The 16,719-nt window shown below is 43.4% G+C and overlaps 1 long non-coding RNA gene across 1 annotated transcript in view; it reads left to right on the top strand.

The window, feature by feature from the left end:
* The window catches only part of LOC148593086 (uncharacterized), a 35,369-nt gene that overhangs the window by 15,314 nt on the left and 3,336 nt on the right, over nucleotides 1–16,719 (top strand). The window contains exon 2 of the long non-coding RNA XR_015913810.1: nucleotides 13,878–13,958. This is a non-coding gene — a long non-coding RNA (uncharacterized LOC148593086). The remainder of the gene's footprint in view (nucleotides 1–13,877; nucleotides 13,959–16,719) is intronic.

The following is a 16,719-nucleotide window of genomic DNA, read 5'->3' as shown; positions in this document are numbered from 1 at the left end:
GTTCAAATGTATATTCTTTCCTTTCTTTTCTGTCTCTGAGCTTGCTGCCGACTTCTTCTTTAAAGGAGAGAGAGGTGTTTTGGGCAGGGAGGAGCCCGATCCCAAGAGTCAAGTGATTTGCAGGACAATATTTAGCATAGCTATCCTGATGCCAGTGAGGATGGTCTTCCATAGTCATGAAGCCAACAAAATTTTACCTCTTCTAACACTCTCTTAAACCGTCCCACCTCCCTGGAAAAGCTGAACAGTCTTTTGAACATTCAGAGTCTTTTGACTATCCAAAACATGTTTCCGTATTGCAGACAAATGTCTTGGAACTAAAGGACAACTGGCAGATGGAGAAGTCTTTTGGGTGTTTTTTGCAGTTGCAGTCAGGCTCCATAATGCAAACCATTGGTCAGCCTCAACTGTAAGTGGAAGAGAGCGAGTTCGAATGGTTGACAAAGTTGCCAAATGCTGATAAAGGATCTTTAGGTCACTTCAGTTTCTCTTTATGAGTTTGAGTTTCTTACGGAGGGCAATACCCAGCTTGTCTTACATGTTGCAAGAGGCAAGTTGTTATTTGGAGTGGGGAGGGCTGAGGCTCTTTGGAGGTGGAGGAGGAGGAAGTTGTGGAAAGCCAATGTGCTGTTACCGCATCGATCTCCCTAACCGTGCAAGACCTCTGCATTAAACCTGCCTGGACGTGCTGCTTGGCCTCCCACACCTGCTGTCCCTCCCATGGAAGCAAATGACAGATTCAGTTCCTTGGTGCCACAGTGCTTTCTAAAGCTGCCACCTCTGTCTTAATGCCCTGGCAGCCCTGCTGGAGGTGCCAGCGCAGCCTGCGAGCTGCTCGCTCCGCTCGGCACCACTGCAGCAGCCCGCTGAGCACTGGAGGCGTTAGCAAGTCTCACTGGCTGCTTCTCAGGCCTGACGTATCTAAGAATTAGATGGCTCTCTTTCACCAGGGGGATAATGAAATAATTCCTGCTGTGTTATTCATTAACTTGCACTTCATTCAGTGGCTTTTAAGAGGATAACGAGTATGTTTAGAGGTGGACTTGCGTAAGACTTCTGACATCCTTTTGATAAGATAAATGAGTTGAAGGTACGGCAGACGACTAGGAGCAGCTTAAGTGTAGTAGTGATGTTACACCAAGGTGACAGGCGGTGTCTTATGCTTACTGGCTTGAAAACTGGCTGAAGAATTTTGGTTTAAAGAAAACAATTTGCATTTGTAAATGTAGAAGAAATAACCCTTTAATGTTCAAAAGAATAATGCTTTAAGCAAGCAATGGGAATTAGGTATCTGACTTATTTTGCCTCTAAAACGAGCCTGAACTGGGATTCCTGTAAATAAGTCAAGCTGCAACACCAAATGCAAGTGCTGCTCTATTGGGAAGGCTTGCCAAGGGGTTAATCTTTCCCCAGACGAGGTTTTTACTCTGTAATGTGCAACTGAGCCAATAAACTAATATAAGCAGATTAAGTCGCTTGTGGGAGGGATGCAGACTGATCTTCTGAATGTTGCTGTGAATGCACTGGCATCAGCAGTTCATCCACATAGATAATAACTGTGATCACCGCAAGGAAAGGCTGCAGTTGGCTTAGGCATCTGAAGAACAGAACTCCTGAATGGCTCAGTAAGATTTTAAATTACCTTATCCTTGTAGAAGCACTAGGTGGGGGAATGGGAACCTTGGGAAGAAAAAGTAGGTAGTGGTCCTCTGAGCCCAGTGATTATTTTGTCTCCATTCTGCTTGTGGTGAGGAGTAAGTTCCTGGCTGCTTTCAGTTGTTTTATCTTTGGAGCTGTACATGCAACTTCTAGACCTGAATGCTCACTTCTATAAATCATCATCCCAGCTAATGCAGTTGTGTTTCACAAATACAGAGCACTATAAAAAAATCAAAGGTGCCTGAAAGCTAACTTTAGACATGCCTTTTAAGTGTCAAAACTTGAAGATGCCTCATGCTTTCGTTGTGTGTGGCTCTTCAGCCTTCTAAGGATACAGTGCTACCCTGTATCCATATGAAATGATGGGGAAAATATATTTAAAGTACAGTAAACACCTGGAGCTTAAATCAAAAAAGTGCTATAAAATAAGCAGTGTGGAAGAGACTGGCTTTAGAGTCAGTGTGGTGGTCTGAAAAAGGTTTAATAAAATGTATGTGTTGTTGAAAAGATACTCATGTTCCAAGAGCAGCATGGTGTAATGCACTGAATGGGGAGGGAGTTTGTGGGAAGGAAACGATGGAGAAGAGAATTGGTGATCATACATAAGCTCAAAGAAGCTGAACTAAATCTTCACAGGTCATTGAAGTACTTGTATTTTCTAATGCGAAATTCCTAGCTTCTTAATGGCAATATGTAATAATCAACAACTTTAATTCTGCTGCATATGTAAGTGGTGAAAATAGCTGCAGTGTCACTAATACACTTTTCTGTCAGCTCGTCTGCCTTAGTTTATTGTGCAAGTCCCCATAACAACCTTAACTTCTAGTCCAAAAATCCATGACCGAAGCATGCCAGCCCTGTCGAGGAGTTCTTCCTTTGCAGCAGCATTTACATGCACTGCTCTGACTTCTTGAGCTCTTGTGATTTTTTTTTTTTTTTTTTTTTTTTTTACCATACACAAGTTTGACCTGGTTTCATATATATATATATTCTCCCCCCCCCTCCCAGCCCCCCCCCAGATATCCTTTTTTCAGTCCCGTTGTAATGAGGACTGGAAAAACTGAGCATCTTCGAATCTCATCAAGTGTTTAAATTCTTTGACTGAATGTACAAATTACTGCAGTAATGTTGCTCCATGGGCTTCATTGGTTATTCTGGAAATCTCTACCATGGGGGAACACCCTTTTAAAATAGGCCTGTCACCTGAACCTGAAACCAGTTTATAGATAATTACATTTCCAAGCTAATGGCACAGATGCAGGACTATTATAACACTAGCTTATTTTAAAACATTTACTTATATATTCTATATGAATTTGTCTGACAGATTAAATTAATCTTGTCAAGTAAGCTTTCCTGTGTAAGAATGTAGTCTTTTGCCCAGGCAAAGCAGCTTGGCCAATTTTTGGTATCTCCATGTGGATGTACAAAACAGTGTTAACTCTTCTGATAACACCAGGCTGGATTGCTAAGGCCTCCTGTTTATGCGAACTACAAATTCTGAGATTTGCCTTGCATCACTTGGGAAACCTCTTGAAATAAAAGTTTATGATGAATCCAGTAGACATTAAGTGTTCTGAACAGTTGTTCTTGTCCTGTTTGTTCTTCCTACTTTTACTCACCATTTGAAGTCTTCCTTTGCCTTTGAGTTTTTTTCCTAACTTTCTTAAGCTTTCTTAAGGCTTCAAGCCTAATCCTGGAACAGGTCATCTAGAAGGAATCTGTCTTTGGAGATATTCAAAACACGGCCGCAAAACATGCCCTGAGCAACTTCATGTAATTGGAATGGTGTCAAGTAGGGGGTTGGACTAGATGATCTCCAGATGTCCCTTTCAACCCAAATTATTCTGTGATTGTGTGTAGGTGTGTGTGTCCATGCATGTGTGTGCATCTGTCCTGTTTTTTCATATTTTCTTGGAGTTAAGTGGGCAAAAATAATTTTTTGCTGTTTGTAAGTGAATATTGACTCATTCCTGTAGCTGTTAATACTGCAAAAAGTTCCAGTCTTGAATTCGAGCCTTTCTGAGGGAATGCTTTCTGCACAAGGCAGCCCTTTCAGACTTGAAGGCAAGCTTCCCTGCAAGAAACATTTAGTTTTGTTGTTAAGCAGGGAGGAAAGAAATTCTGTCCCTTCCTGGCTCACGCTTTGCAGACCAAAGTTGACACTTCGTAAGATTTGCTTCAGGAATCAAGATTTCTCAGTGCCATTCCATGTGCTGCCAACAGCTTTATCCCACTTGCTAAGATCATAAAACTAGATGTAGTCAGTTAAGGACAAGGTCTTTTGCTGTTTGATTTCATCTGGAGCAAAATGACAAACCAGGAACCTTAAAACCAAATGCTAAACTTCTTACTGCTCATTTTTGTTGTGTGTCCCTTCTTGACAAAGCCTACCCAACCTCTTGGATCTGAACAAATCATGCAACTTGAGTACTTCATCCTCATGGTTTTAAGGCTTACCTCTGGGTTTGCATTCAGTAAGTATAGACTCTGACTTGCTTTAGCTACTAAATCAGCTATCTTTGAATTTAAAATCTCTTCTAGTAAAGAATACAAATAGACCTGTCTAATCAATCCTGTTTATTTTTTTCCTGTGACATGCTGCTTTTTGTGCCCTTATTTAAGATTAAGATCTGTTTGTTAGAAAAGAAGTCTGGTTTTGAAAAATTTCTAGTTTATTACACTATTTACACAGCTTTAAGCAAACTCCTGGACTAACATGCCCTTGTTTTTGTATTTGTTTGGAAAGTACAACTTGAAGGGTGCATGCCAAATCTAACGTAAAGATGGTTATAAAACTTTTTTTCATTGTTGGCTGATAATGAAATACAAAGGTTCATGTGTAAAACAAGATTAAAGCGGATAAATTAAGTTCCTTGTTTACTGATATGTATCTTGTTTAACATCTTTTTATTATTATTTTTATTAAACTACCTTGCCTGATCGTCAGGTAGTTCTGTTTCTAGTGCAGCAGCTGTAAATTTTGTAGTATCTGTCTTGGTAAAGATATGGCGACATTTTACCTCAGAAAAGTTACTGAGAGCCTAAGCTTTTTGTGTCTTTGAATTGATGGTCTTTTCTTTAATTGCAACCAAGCCTTTCCTAGGGAACTAATTTGTTTTGAGTCATGCTGGAAAAAAATGAATATTTTCTTAGTATTAGGATAAAACAGATGGTGCTTCCAGGGGTGATTTCTAGCAGTGTGTACATACAGGTATCCGTTATTATCCTGCACTACTAATTTGTCATTTTTTAAAAAGACCTGCAGTATAAAATTATTCTGGAGTCATCTCTCTCTCTCTCTCAAGTGAAAACTAATCAGTTCTACAGAACTCTAGTGTAGACTGATAAAAAGTCAGTAGACAAAAAACCCTCACTTAAATCTTCCTTATTTTCTCCCAGAGAAGCTCCTTGTTGCTGATTGATAGAGCCATTGAAGCACACTGTTTGGAAAGGAGCTAAAGCTACCATAAAGGATTGATTCCCTTATTCAAATAACAGCTCATATCTTGCTAAGGAAAACTGAACACTTGGGTCAATGGATTTTTAAGTTTAAGCCTTGGAGGGGAGAGACTCTTCTATGGCTGGTATATATTGATTGGGGGTATATCAAATCTTGTTGAAGTAGAAGCTGAGTTGCATTCTGGCATGGACTTTACTTCTAACTGAAACTTGTTGCTTTTGGTACAAATGTGCCTTTGAAAATCTTTGGTGTCTCTAGGTGCAATTTTTCAGGCTATTTTGGTGGTAGACTGATAGACCTGTGGTTTTATCAGACTTACATGGAGAGAAGATCTATAGGGAGCTGTCATGACTATACCCAGCCTCCTGGCTGTCTAGGAATCCTCTTTAGAAATCCTAATTATCCTTTGCTTTGAGATGTACAAAATCGGAACGCAAGGGTCCCAGAATGTGCTATCACAGTGGAGTAGCTGGAGGGGCTGCTGGACTTGAATTACATAATAGCTCCAGTTTGTTCCTCCTAAAGAGCTGCTTTGGAGCTTTTAGAGGAATAAACTTTGCAGCTGAGTAAAATAAACTTGATCCTACTCTGAGGACCCCTGGAAAGCAGCTCTTGCAGGGAAGGGTCTGGGAGCGTTAGTGGGCAACAAGTTAATGATGAGCCAGCAGTGTGCCCTGGGGCCAAGGTGGCCAGTGGTGTCCTGGGGTGCATTTGGAAAAGCATTGCCAGCAGCTGAGGGAGGCGACCCTGCTTCTCTGCTCAGCCCTGGCGAGGCCACATCTGCAGTTCTGTGCGCAGTTCTGGGCACCCCAGGACAGCAGAGACACAGGAGAGAGTCCAGCAAAGGGCTACGAAGATGTTTAAGAGACTGGAGCATCTCTGCTGTGAGGAGAGCCTGAGGGAGCTGGGCCTGTTCAGCCTGGAGGAGGGAAGGCTGAGGGGGGATGTTACCAGTGTGTGGAAATACTCTAAGGGAGGGTGTCAAGAGAATGGGGTCACATTGTTTTCAGTGGTATCAACAGGACAAGAGGCCATGGCCACAAACTGAGACAGAAGATCATCCCCCTGAACATGAGGGAAGACTTCTTGCAGTGAGAGTGGCCAAGCGCTAGGACAGATTGCCCGGGGAGGTTGTGAAGGCTCCTTCTCCGAAGACGCTCAAAACTTGCATTATCTGTGCAACCTGCTTGAGGTGACCCTGCTTGAGTAGGGAGGTGGGACTAGACGATCTCCAGAGGTGCCTTCCAACCTCGGCCCTTCTGTGTTTCTGTATTTGAGACCAGACACCCATACTATATAGCACTCATCTTCCAAACAGTACAAAAATGCAAGTACATGGTTATTCTCTTCTAAATTGTTTAGGTCACCTAAAGAAATGCAAGACTATTGATTGTGCTTCGTGTCTCTCCGGTCAAAGCAGGGCATGTGTTTAGAGAGGGAAAATAAAAAGATAAAAAGGTTGCTTGAGTGAGCTGTAACCTTGACTGGTCATTGAGTTCCTCACTGTAACTTGAAATGTGGTCGTCTCTAGCTACCTGAGTGCTGGAGACACTTTTTGGGGCATATATTTGCAAGATCCTCTCTAAGTTTATTTTGCCTTTTTCCTTACCTCCATTTTAGTTGTGGGCCCCATTTCCAACCCTTATTTGACAGTGAAGTGGTCGGCTTGCCAATGGGAAGCAGTATTGTGTAATTGCGCTTCCTGCATCTGCAAGTACCTGGCTGTCCACGGATGGAGAGAAATGGGAGCGAATAACAGCCTTAGTATTTAGAGGACAGTGAAGCTGCTTAATTGTAGGAGCAAGTGTTTGCTCTTTGGCGTTTTTGTGGGGGATCCCTTGATGAGGAAAGCCATCTAGCTCAAACTCTGTTGCAACCTTGTAAATGCACCTGGGGAAGCCTAAATTCTTTGTTTTGGTACCTAGCAAAAGGGCTAACATTGATGCAAGTGTTTCCCCTCTCAGCAGGAAGCTTGACCATTAATAGGGCACACGGTAGGGAGGGTGGAGAAGCTGAAACCAAAAATGAATTGATGCAGCCATCTTGCCTAAGCTGGACCAGGGTTGTCAGCTCAGCCCTGAGAAGGGGGTTAACCCACTCTTGTAATTCAGTTGTCTGACTTTAAGCTTGCTGTCTGAGGGGCTCCTAGTCAAAACTGGCTTTTTTTTAATGTAAGCCGGTGGTGTTTCCTCAACCAACCCTATGCTGATCTCCTTATCATGCGTAAGCACACTCCACTTTTATCTAACTCCTACCTTTTGCCTTATAAGCTTGCACACTCTTCCCCGAAAAGCAGACCTTGCTGTGATCCTAGGAAAGACTGGCCCTGAGCCTTCCTCAGCTCCTGAAATGTGAAATTGGGTGGGTCGGTTCATAAAAAGGGCAGCCCCTTGTGCCTAGGGTAGAGTTGGCTCCCTTCTGAGGGCAGCTCTTTGGATGTAATTATTTGGTTAACTTGTGTTGATCCAAGATTATTTTACATGTACTAGTAAAATATTTGTGTTCATGCTTTTTTGTATTTACACAGCTTTATACCGTAAATAAACAGCTCCACTAATGTTGTGATCAAGCATATTCTTCCTGTCACCACGGCTGCGTGGAAGAAACTAGTTCTTTATCCCCTGAGTTCGTGGATGCCAGCAGAAATACTGTGGCTGTGTATTAGACCTAAAGGCATTTTCTCCTGTTGGTAGAGAAAGCAGTTGTAGAGCCAGCCCTATTCGAGTGTAATGAGCATTCGAACTGCAAATTCTGCAACCGTTTGACTCCAGAGCTACAAATAAGACTGTGGAAATCAGCAGAAGGGTTCAGGAATCTTTCGGAAGCCAACAACCTTCATGGTTGTTGAATTTAATCCAGCATCTGCAGGGAAGGTGCTTGTGCCCATGGGCTGATGGGGCAGTTCAGCACTGGCCTTCTCCAGTGTCACAGCCCTTGAATCTCTCAGAGCAAACAAACCTGTGTTGTCACAAAAGGTTTTTAGGAATAGGGCTTTTTAGTCTTACATATCATTAGTCTTGCAAAGAGGTGTGTGAGGTTTTTTGTTTTTGTTTTGTATTTTTCTCCTGAAATGAAATATTTATGAATTCAAGACTCTCCAATAAAAGGTCATTATGGCCTCTTGATCATTTGTGTTTCCTTCTGGCTTGCTATCATTTTCATTTCACTATAGGAAGCCTACAATAAAACCATTTATAGCAAGGCTCTTAGGAAAATTGCAGAAACCAAAAGGAGACTTAACTAGATTCTCATGTGTACATGATGATGATCCTACTCCTTTTGTTCTGACAGGTTTAGGCTGTAGCTCCTCCAACCAAAGTTGAATTCTTCATGACAGTACATTTTAGAGCCTACATGCTCCATATCTTGATAGTTCATATGTAGCTGACTCAAATTCTGCAACTGCTGAAAGACAGGCATTAGGCTTCAGCATTTGCTTTCTCTTTTGGTCACCATTAGCTTCAAGAAGCCAAGTGCTTGTGTTTGGTTAGGCTGCTGGAGATGCTGCTAAGGTCGGGCCTGGGTGGGCGCTGCACAGACCTGCTGCTCTCTTGGGCCTCTTGCGTGGCCCTTAAGCGATGGTCATGCCCCTCCTGCCCAAACAGGCTTCACAATGAAGATAGGTTTTTGTTTGCAGTTTAAGAATTAATAGATTAAAGCTTAGGTGATTTGTAAGTGTTGAGTAAGGTGCAGTAAAATAAAATCACCTCTAATTACCAGCCTTTATAGCAGGACAAAGCGTTTTTGGAGTGTCCTGCCTCTTCCTGTGAATAGCACTGATGATTTCTGAGGGCCTGTGGTTCCTGATATGGACATTTTGCAGCAACTTTAAAACCCTTAATGTTTTGCCATGTAAATACATGAATTATTCACAGCAAGCATCTGGTATTTTAAATAAATTTGTGTTACAGAAGGAAACATTGACTGGTGCTTGTTAAAGAGGTCTTAAAAGCTTACTGCTCAAGCCAAGTGTGGTGTATAAGAGGCCAATTTCTACACTTAGGAGCTAATGGGGGAGCAGAGGAGCAAAATGCTTGAGAGGCTTCTATACCAAGCTGCTCTTCTCCCGGTTTTAATTTAATTTCGGTGTGTGGTAAAGGATTACAAAGCAATTGAAAGAAAAGGAGAGAAAAAAAAAAAAAAAAGGGGGGTTGATTATCAAAGCTTCAGGCTTCCAGTGGTGTGATAGAAGAACTTCACAGACAGGTAAATGAAACCCCAGTTTATATCCAGTTATAGTGGCAGCATTTGGATCTTGGGGGCTTAGCCAAATGAAGAGGAAGAAATTCAAAGGAAGGAACTGGAAATACTACAAGAAGTGATGTTTTCCTCAGAGTTTTGGTCTCTGTCTTGCTGGATTGTTTCGAGATCAGTGTGGAAGAATATTAATACAGAAGCTTGCAATCATGGGAACATACTTTTTTTCTTACAAATCTTCAAATTATTGGAATTTACTGTAATTCCACCTAGAGTTTCTTTCTTTACATCATTTACGGAGGAAATCTGTCTTCTTCTAATGCAAGATCAAATTTTCTTTAGCACCATTTGCTCTTAGCAGTGCTTTTACTGTCCCTCGTACTCGATTCTTCTAGACCTTGTGGTCTAGAACCTGTCCTTGCTTTGGACTTCTCCAGTTAAAAGTTACGGGCTTGGCTGTTGCATGAGAGTGGAGGGTGAGACTTGTACACCAGAAAATGCCTCCCTGAAGGGCAACGTTTTCTTTCTCCGATTTTAAAGCTTTCTCTAGAGCAGTAACTTTGTGTTGCCCAGGCTCAGGAGCGGCTACGCAGAGGGGCAGCCAGCCCAATGCTCTCCCTTGCGCTGTGGTTTCGAGCTCAGCCACAAACTCGCTGCATCACTCTCAGGTGCTGCGTATCTAATAATGTGTTAAGGGATAGGAACAAAGTACTACTAAGCAAAGGGTAAAAATAGCTTTAGAAGCAAACAAGTTAGACCCCAAGAAAAGAGGCAGCAAGGACACGAAGACCAAAGATGAGCTAAAATAATGGGGGAAAAAGTGAGCAAACCTACAGCGGAATGGCAAATGTGGGATCACGTGGTACGAGAGGAGGCCTGTGGGCTGCAGAGCTAAGCTGGGGGATGACCAGAGCGTGTGAAACACAAACAGAAATGAAGAAGTGTGAATGTGAAGCCCTGCTTGCATCATGCTGAGGTTGTGACACGCTGCGGCACAGCCCGGGTAGAAATGCGGCAGCGTGCAGAGAGGTTAAGCGCATCTTCCTTTTTTGTTTTTGCTGGATGCATCCTTGCAGCTAAGAAACTAAAGCAATGGCTTTCTGAGCATTAGTTAAATAAGCTTGCATATTAAAATGTCACTCGGGAATCTTTGCCCAAGCGTTTGCCTGCGTTTCATTTAAATACGTGTTAACAGAAGCATTATCACAGATTCAGGGCATAGCTAGAGTTGGAGAGGGTCTAGGCCAGTGCCTTGCTCAGGGCAGGGCCGTCTTTGAGCTACCATCAGGTTGCTCAGCCACCTTGTCCGCTCAAGTTGGGAAAATCTCCAGGAACGTTTTTTTCTCGTAATCATTTTACTCCTTGGTTTTGGCTCCTGGTGCCTGCGTGTTATATCAGCTGCCCCCTCCAGTTGCCGTAGCATCATCCAGGAAAATGCAGCAGAGGTGAGACCCAAGGGGCTCTTCCACCCCTCCTTTCCGTGTTTACTGCTCGGTAGAGTCCCCTGAAGTGTCAACAGCGGGAGGGATCCCAGGAAGATGGTTCCAAGCAAAATCTTAGCTTTAGTCTTCAAATTAAGAGCTACCTAACAAAATGACAATTTAAAATCAGACTGTGTTAACAAGTCCTGCAGAATCTCAATGTCTGTACTTAAAAACAAGCAATCAATCCAGAGCAACCAAGTGGGGAGAAAGGTGGTGGAAAGCCTACTCCCTTTCCAGACACGTGTGAGGAGTTGCAAAAAAGAGACTGGGCTGTTCCCTTCCCTCTCTTCTTCCCGAAGCCCATCATGGTGCTGAGCCTGTTCCCTGTGGATTGGGCGAAGGGAAGAGGCAGAGCAAGGGAAACGGTGGGAGCACACGCTCCTGGGAACGCCTGTCCCTGCCCCCAGGGGAGCTGGGCAGGATTTGCTGTGTTACCCGAGCGCTCGGAACAGCCCCGGGGATTGCTCTCCCTGTCAGCGACTGCAGGACGCTCCTGATATCCCCGTCAAAACCTCCTCGCCCTCTTTTGCAAGCAACCAAATGGCACTTTTAGAAACTGTTCTGGAAAAGCAATCCATGCTTGCTGGTGGCTTTTAATGACAGGCGTAGCATGTTTCTTCCTACAGGCAGTGTTTTTTTTTGTTTTCAATTTTGGCACAAGCCGTCGCCTTAGGAAGCGATAGGGCTCTAGGTGCTTATCTGCGCCCTGCAGCTGCGCGGGAGGCACCCAGCGAGCACCGTGTGCGGGAGGGACTTTCCAAGCACTGGCAGCAATAAAGCGGAATCGTTCACGCTTGGATCAGAACAGACTTTCCTGTTTTTAAACTTCTCCAGAAAACCCTGGTGATCCAGGGGGGAAAAAGCCTCCTGCAGGTTTCATTGAACTTTTCTCTGACACCTCAAACTGAATAAAACCCAAGTCTCCCTCCTACCACCACACCCTGCACGTGTGTTTTGCCTTGTTGAAAACATGGGCTCAATCAGAAAAGCAGCTCTGAAAAAAGTTGTTCTCCAGTTGCCTCCTTGGCATGACTTTCTTTTAATGCGTGTCCTTGGTATTCCCAGCCAAGGCAGCTTTATACATGCAGGTGGCTGCAAAGTTGAGCTTGCTCCAAGGGTTCACCTGCTCCCTCGGCACAGAGCCGTGTGCCTTTTGCTTCCTGTGCAATATTTAATTATCATTTAATTATCATTAACCTGTACAAGCTCCTGGTGCAGGAATTTGCCTTGCTGCTTGGTATTTGTATACCATGTGTCCTAACATGCAGCCCCGACCTGAACTGTTAAATTCCCTTTTGTTTGCACTTTCCACCTATGCTTTTCTACTACCCAGTATCTAAAATTATGCATCCCTTTCTCGTGTATCGATAGCATTTTCTTCCTCTTTCCTGCTGTGAAATGACCATAGGAGACCATAAATGTTAGACACAGATACGATTAATGGAGCGCAGTGTGGAAATTACCACTATTTGGGGCACATCACAGCACTAAGAAACGGTACAGTGGGATTATTTGGATGCATAAGTTAAACTTTCCAGGCATAGACAGGTCCAGTGTGCTGTGGGGACCATGTCCAAGTTATTGTAGAGAGTAAATCTTCTGGCACCCTGGAAGCAAAAGAGAGGTAATTCCTTGACATGCTTTACAGAATCCCAGAAGGGCTGAGGTTGGAAGGGACCTCTAGGGATCATCTAGTCCAACCCCCCTGCTCCAGCAGGGACACCCAGAGCACGTGGCACAGGGTGGTATCCAGGTGGGTTTGTAAATCTCCAGAGAAGCAGACTCTACAACCTCCCTGGGCAGCCTATGCCAGGGCTCTGTCACCCTCACAGGAAAGAAGTTCTTCCTCACATGGAGGTGGAACTGCCTGGGTTTTAATTTGCACCTGTTACCCCTTGTCCTGCCACTAACCACCACTGAGAAGAGTTTGGCCCCATCTTCTTTACATTATCCCCTCAGGTACTTACATGTATTGATGAGATCTGCTCTCAGTTTTCTCTTCTCCAGACTAAACAGGCCCTGCTCACTTAGTCTTTCCTCATACGATAGATGCTCCAGTCCCTTCATCATCTTCGTGGCCCTGCGCTGGCCCCTCTCTAGCAGCTCCACGTCCCTCTTGTCCTGGGGAGCCCAGAACTGCCCCCAACACTCCAGGTGCCTCCCCAGAGCTGAGCAGAGGGGCAGGATCCCCTCTCTTGCCCACTGGCAACGCTCCTCCTGCTGCAGCCAGGAGCCCACTGGCCTTCTTGGCCACGAGGGCACGTTGCTGCCTCCTGGGTAACTCGTCAACCACGACTCCCAAATCCCTGTCCACGGAGCTGCTTTCCAGCAGGTCAGCCCCTAATCTGTGCTGGTGCCTGGGGTTATTCCTCCCGAGGTGCAGGACCCTGCACTTGTCCTTGTTGAATCTTGTGAGGTTCCTCTCTGCCCACCTCTCCAACCTGTCCAGGTCCCTCTGAATGGCAGCGCAGCCCTGGGGGTGTCAGCCCTTCCGCTGTGTTTGGTGTCATCTGCAAACTTGCTGAGGGTGCGCTCTGTGCCCTCGTCTAAGCCATTGATGAACAAGCTGAACAGCACTGGGCCCAGTACTGACCCTTGGGGGACACCACTTAGGAACTTTAGGATCATTTGGGTTTAGTCAGCACCTTTAATTTTAGGTCCGGCATGTTTTAATGTGGACCTATATATCCACATGACTCAAGCTGTTAAAGCTGTCGCTCGGCCGCTTTGCAGCAGCTTGTGTTGCTCAATAGTTTGTTTCCTCACTTTCCGGTACCAGAGAGTGTTGAAAAACATTTAAATTGCTTTAAGGCCAAGTTTTCCGAAATGTTCCCCAGCAGAAGTCAGGTCCCTAGCCGGTGTGTCTGTCCGAGTGCTGCATTCCCCCTTTATGTGTCTGAAGATGTCAGTAGTTACGAGTGCTGATGCAGTAGTTAGTAATTTACTTTTTCTCTTTAATTAGGACAAGCTAGCCTGATGGCTGATTTTTTTTTGTTTATGTTGTTGGCTATTCAAAAAGAAGGCGCTTTGAAACGTAAGTCTTAGGTTTTCATGTGTTGTCTTTCTCTGTGCAGCTGCCGATGTGAAGCAGTGGAGGAGAATTATCTGAAACTTCCCGGGACGGAGAGGACTGTTTCGTTGTCTCCTACTCTTTGGTAAGTTAACAAGTTGTATGGTTTTGATGGGACTAGCTCCCTCCTCAAAGTGGGTTCTGCAATTATAGCTTAGTTTCTTCATTCATTCTGCATTCTTCAAGTGGTTTCTACACTGTTAGGCAAAAACAAAAAAACTACAGAGAACATGACCTGCTCATTTCCAGAGTGAAGTGTCCATATTGTTACGTATTAACGTAGGTCAATCCTTTTGGAAGGTATTCAGTTACCTCCAAATGTGGGTCAGGAAGGAGGGAAACCCTGCAGTTGAGGATTGAAAGGTGGGAAACTGGGTATTCCTCCTCATGCCTGCATAACGTCCTTTCACCTCCGAAAAGGGAAGACGTATTTTCACTCAGTAACAGGAGCATCTTTTGCAAAAGCAAGATCAATCTCTTATACTTGCAGAAGTATGATTTTCAAAATCTTTGGTTTCCTTTTGAAAATTGCTACAAGACGGCTGTGACAGCAAATAGGTTTTGAGACACTAGTGTCAGCTCAGTTTGCTTATGATGCTGGAATCAATCGAATTCAGGGAAAATTCAGGAAAAATGATTTGGAAGGGGAAGGCTAGGGAAGAATGTGGAAAACTCGAATCCTTCATTTTTCTTCATATGTTCTACATTTTTTTTAATGCTATACATTACACACGTAGCTGTCCTGAACTATATGTGAATTTAAAAAATCATTTTAATATTTTTTTGTTTTGCAATTTGTGGCAAAAGTATGGTTGATGCTCATTTTAATTATGTACATGATTTAGACCTGAGGACACATCTCATAATAGAAAGTAATTAAGATATTCCTATACCAGCTGAGCAGATTCTGAGGTTGCAGCCTAAACTAATCAGTTAGCCTTTCAAGCGCAACATAAGGATGCAGAATGAGCAAGACCAGCATCTTCTTTTTTGTGTGTGCAATTTAATATGTATAAAGCTACTGTTGAAAGGATAGCATATGTATAAAGCCACTGTTGAGAGGAAACTGGTAACTTCATAAACCTTTTTTTGGCTGCATTTTTATTAAAAAAAATAAAATAATAATTCTCACAATGCAAGCAACTCTGCCATGTGTTTATATGTGTGCTATTTATATGCTATCCCATTTATAAATAGCAGCCTTAATGGGAGAGTTCTCTTTTTAAGGACTTTTTTTCTTGGTCAGTTGTTACCTAATCTCTATTTGAACATTTCCATTTGATCCTAGAAAATATTTTTTGCCATTAGGGAAGAACTGGTGATTTGTCAGCTGTGGTTAAACAAAACTAGAACAAAACTCCATTCAGCTGCTGTTCAGAAAATACAGACTGGGTCAATTTGCAGGTAGGTTTCTTTAATCAGGTTGTGCTAATCGCATTTTGTAGCAAACTGTCTTTGAATGTATCATGGTACCTTAATTATCATCAGTAAAATTCAGCAGAGCTGCTTGTTGTACAAAGTCTGTCCTTGTTCCTTTGGCCTATGCATCCTCCAAGGCCGGGGCTTTCACAGCAAAGGTCAGAAATCCCCTTAGTAGCCATCACAAAATCACTATCATCCCTTTTTTCTCCAACATGACTAGCTTGGTAGAGATGGCCACTTGCATGATAGGAGTAGCCTAGAAAGCTTTGCAGGGAAAGAGATTGTGATCACAGGGGTTGTTTCGCAGCTCGTTTTGCACTTTGTGGCATTGCCAAGAAGGGTCGTGGTCTCCGGGTGTCCTTCCCTTATTCAATCTAGTGACCATGATCATCTAGCAATGCAATGAGTGAGGTCAGCTTGCAGGTGTGGTGGGAAATGAGGATTGGATCCTGAAGGATCCATCCTTCAGGTGGATTTGTTTTCCATCAGATCAACAATCTTCAGTCTAATAAATACTTTTCTTGCTGTATTTGCCAGCAGTTTTTAGCAGTATTTTTGTGTTACAGCAGTTAAGGTGATGAAGCATTTCATTAACATCTAGAAGCAGCCTGAGCATGCCGGCTCTGTTCATACCAGAAATGGTTTTTGTAAGTTCTTGTACCTTTTACCTTGGTAACATCACAGTTTATAGCTGTTAATTGAAACTGAAAACACTGTAACTGAAACTGAAAACATTTTTGCTCACATGATTTTCTCAAAATTCACTTAAAGAAGGGAAATTCTATGCATTCATGTAGAAACTACATCAGTGTAATAGAAGCAGTTTTGCAGCTGAATGCAGCTTAAGAAACTTGTTCTGCTGTTATCTGCAAATGGTCTCTGCAAATGGTTCATGTTGGATTTTAGGCAGTTTTTAAAAGAGCTATTTCTTTAAGTTAATATTCTTTTTATTAACATGCAGGAGTTTAGTACACTCTATATTTTTAACATGAATATAGCTAACCAATAAAAAACGTAAAGGAACAATTTTGTCACATAGAGTGCTCAACAAATGAAAACCTCTCATCAGTGACACTAGGCATGCTTTAGATTTGTAGAAAAGCTCAACTTTTTAATGAGGTGTTTGTTTCTTTATTAATTGTGCTTGAAATTGAAGATATTTTCTGAACTAGCTCAGTCTTTTTTAGTGATGTGGAGCTGCCTGGTCTGAGCCGCGCGCGCTGCGGGTGCTGGTTCTGGAAGGGCAGCCTCGGCGCTGGCGAGAAGGGACTTGGCTGCAGAAGGTGGTGGTGCCAGCAGCCCCTCTCCTGCCAGCGAGGCATCCCGAGACGTCCTGCACAGAGGTGCTTGGCTAACCACACTGGTGCTCTTCTCCCCTCCTCTGGCTGGCTCTTGGCTTGACACAGGATGTGTAAACTAATAAT

Source organism: Tinamus guttatus, unplaced genomic scaffold (assembly GCF_059628265.1).
Source record: "Tinamus guttatus ecotype Peru unplaced genomic scaffold, ASM5962826v1 Tinamus_guttatus_pri_ptg000459l, whole genome shotgun sequence".
Classification (NCBI taxonomy): domain Eukaryota; kingdom Metazoa; phylum Chordata; class Aves; order Tinamiformes; family Tinamidae; genus Tinamus; species Tinamus guttatus.
Note: the sequence above shows the minus strand (reverse complement) of the source record. Positions and strands in the feature narration are given on the sequence as shown.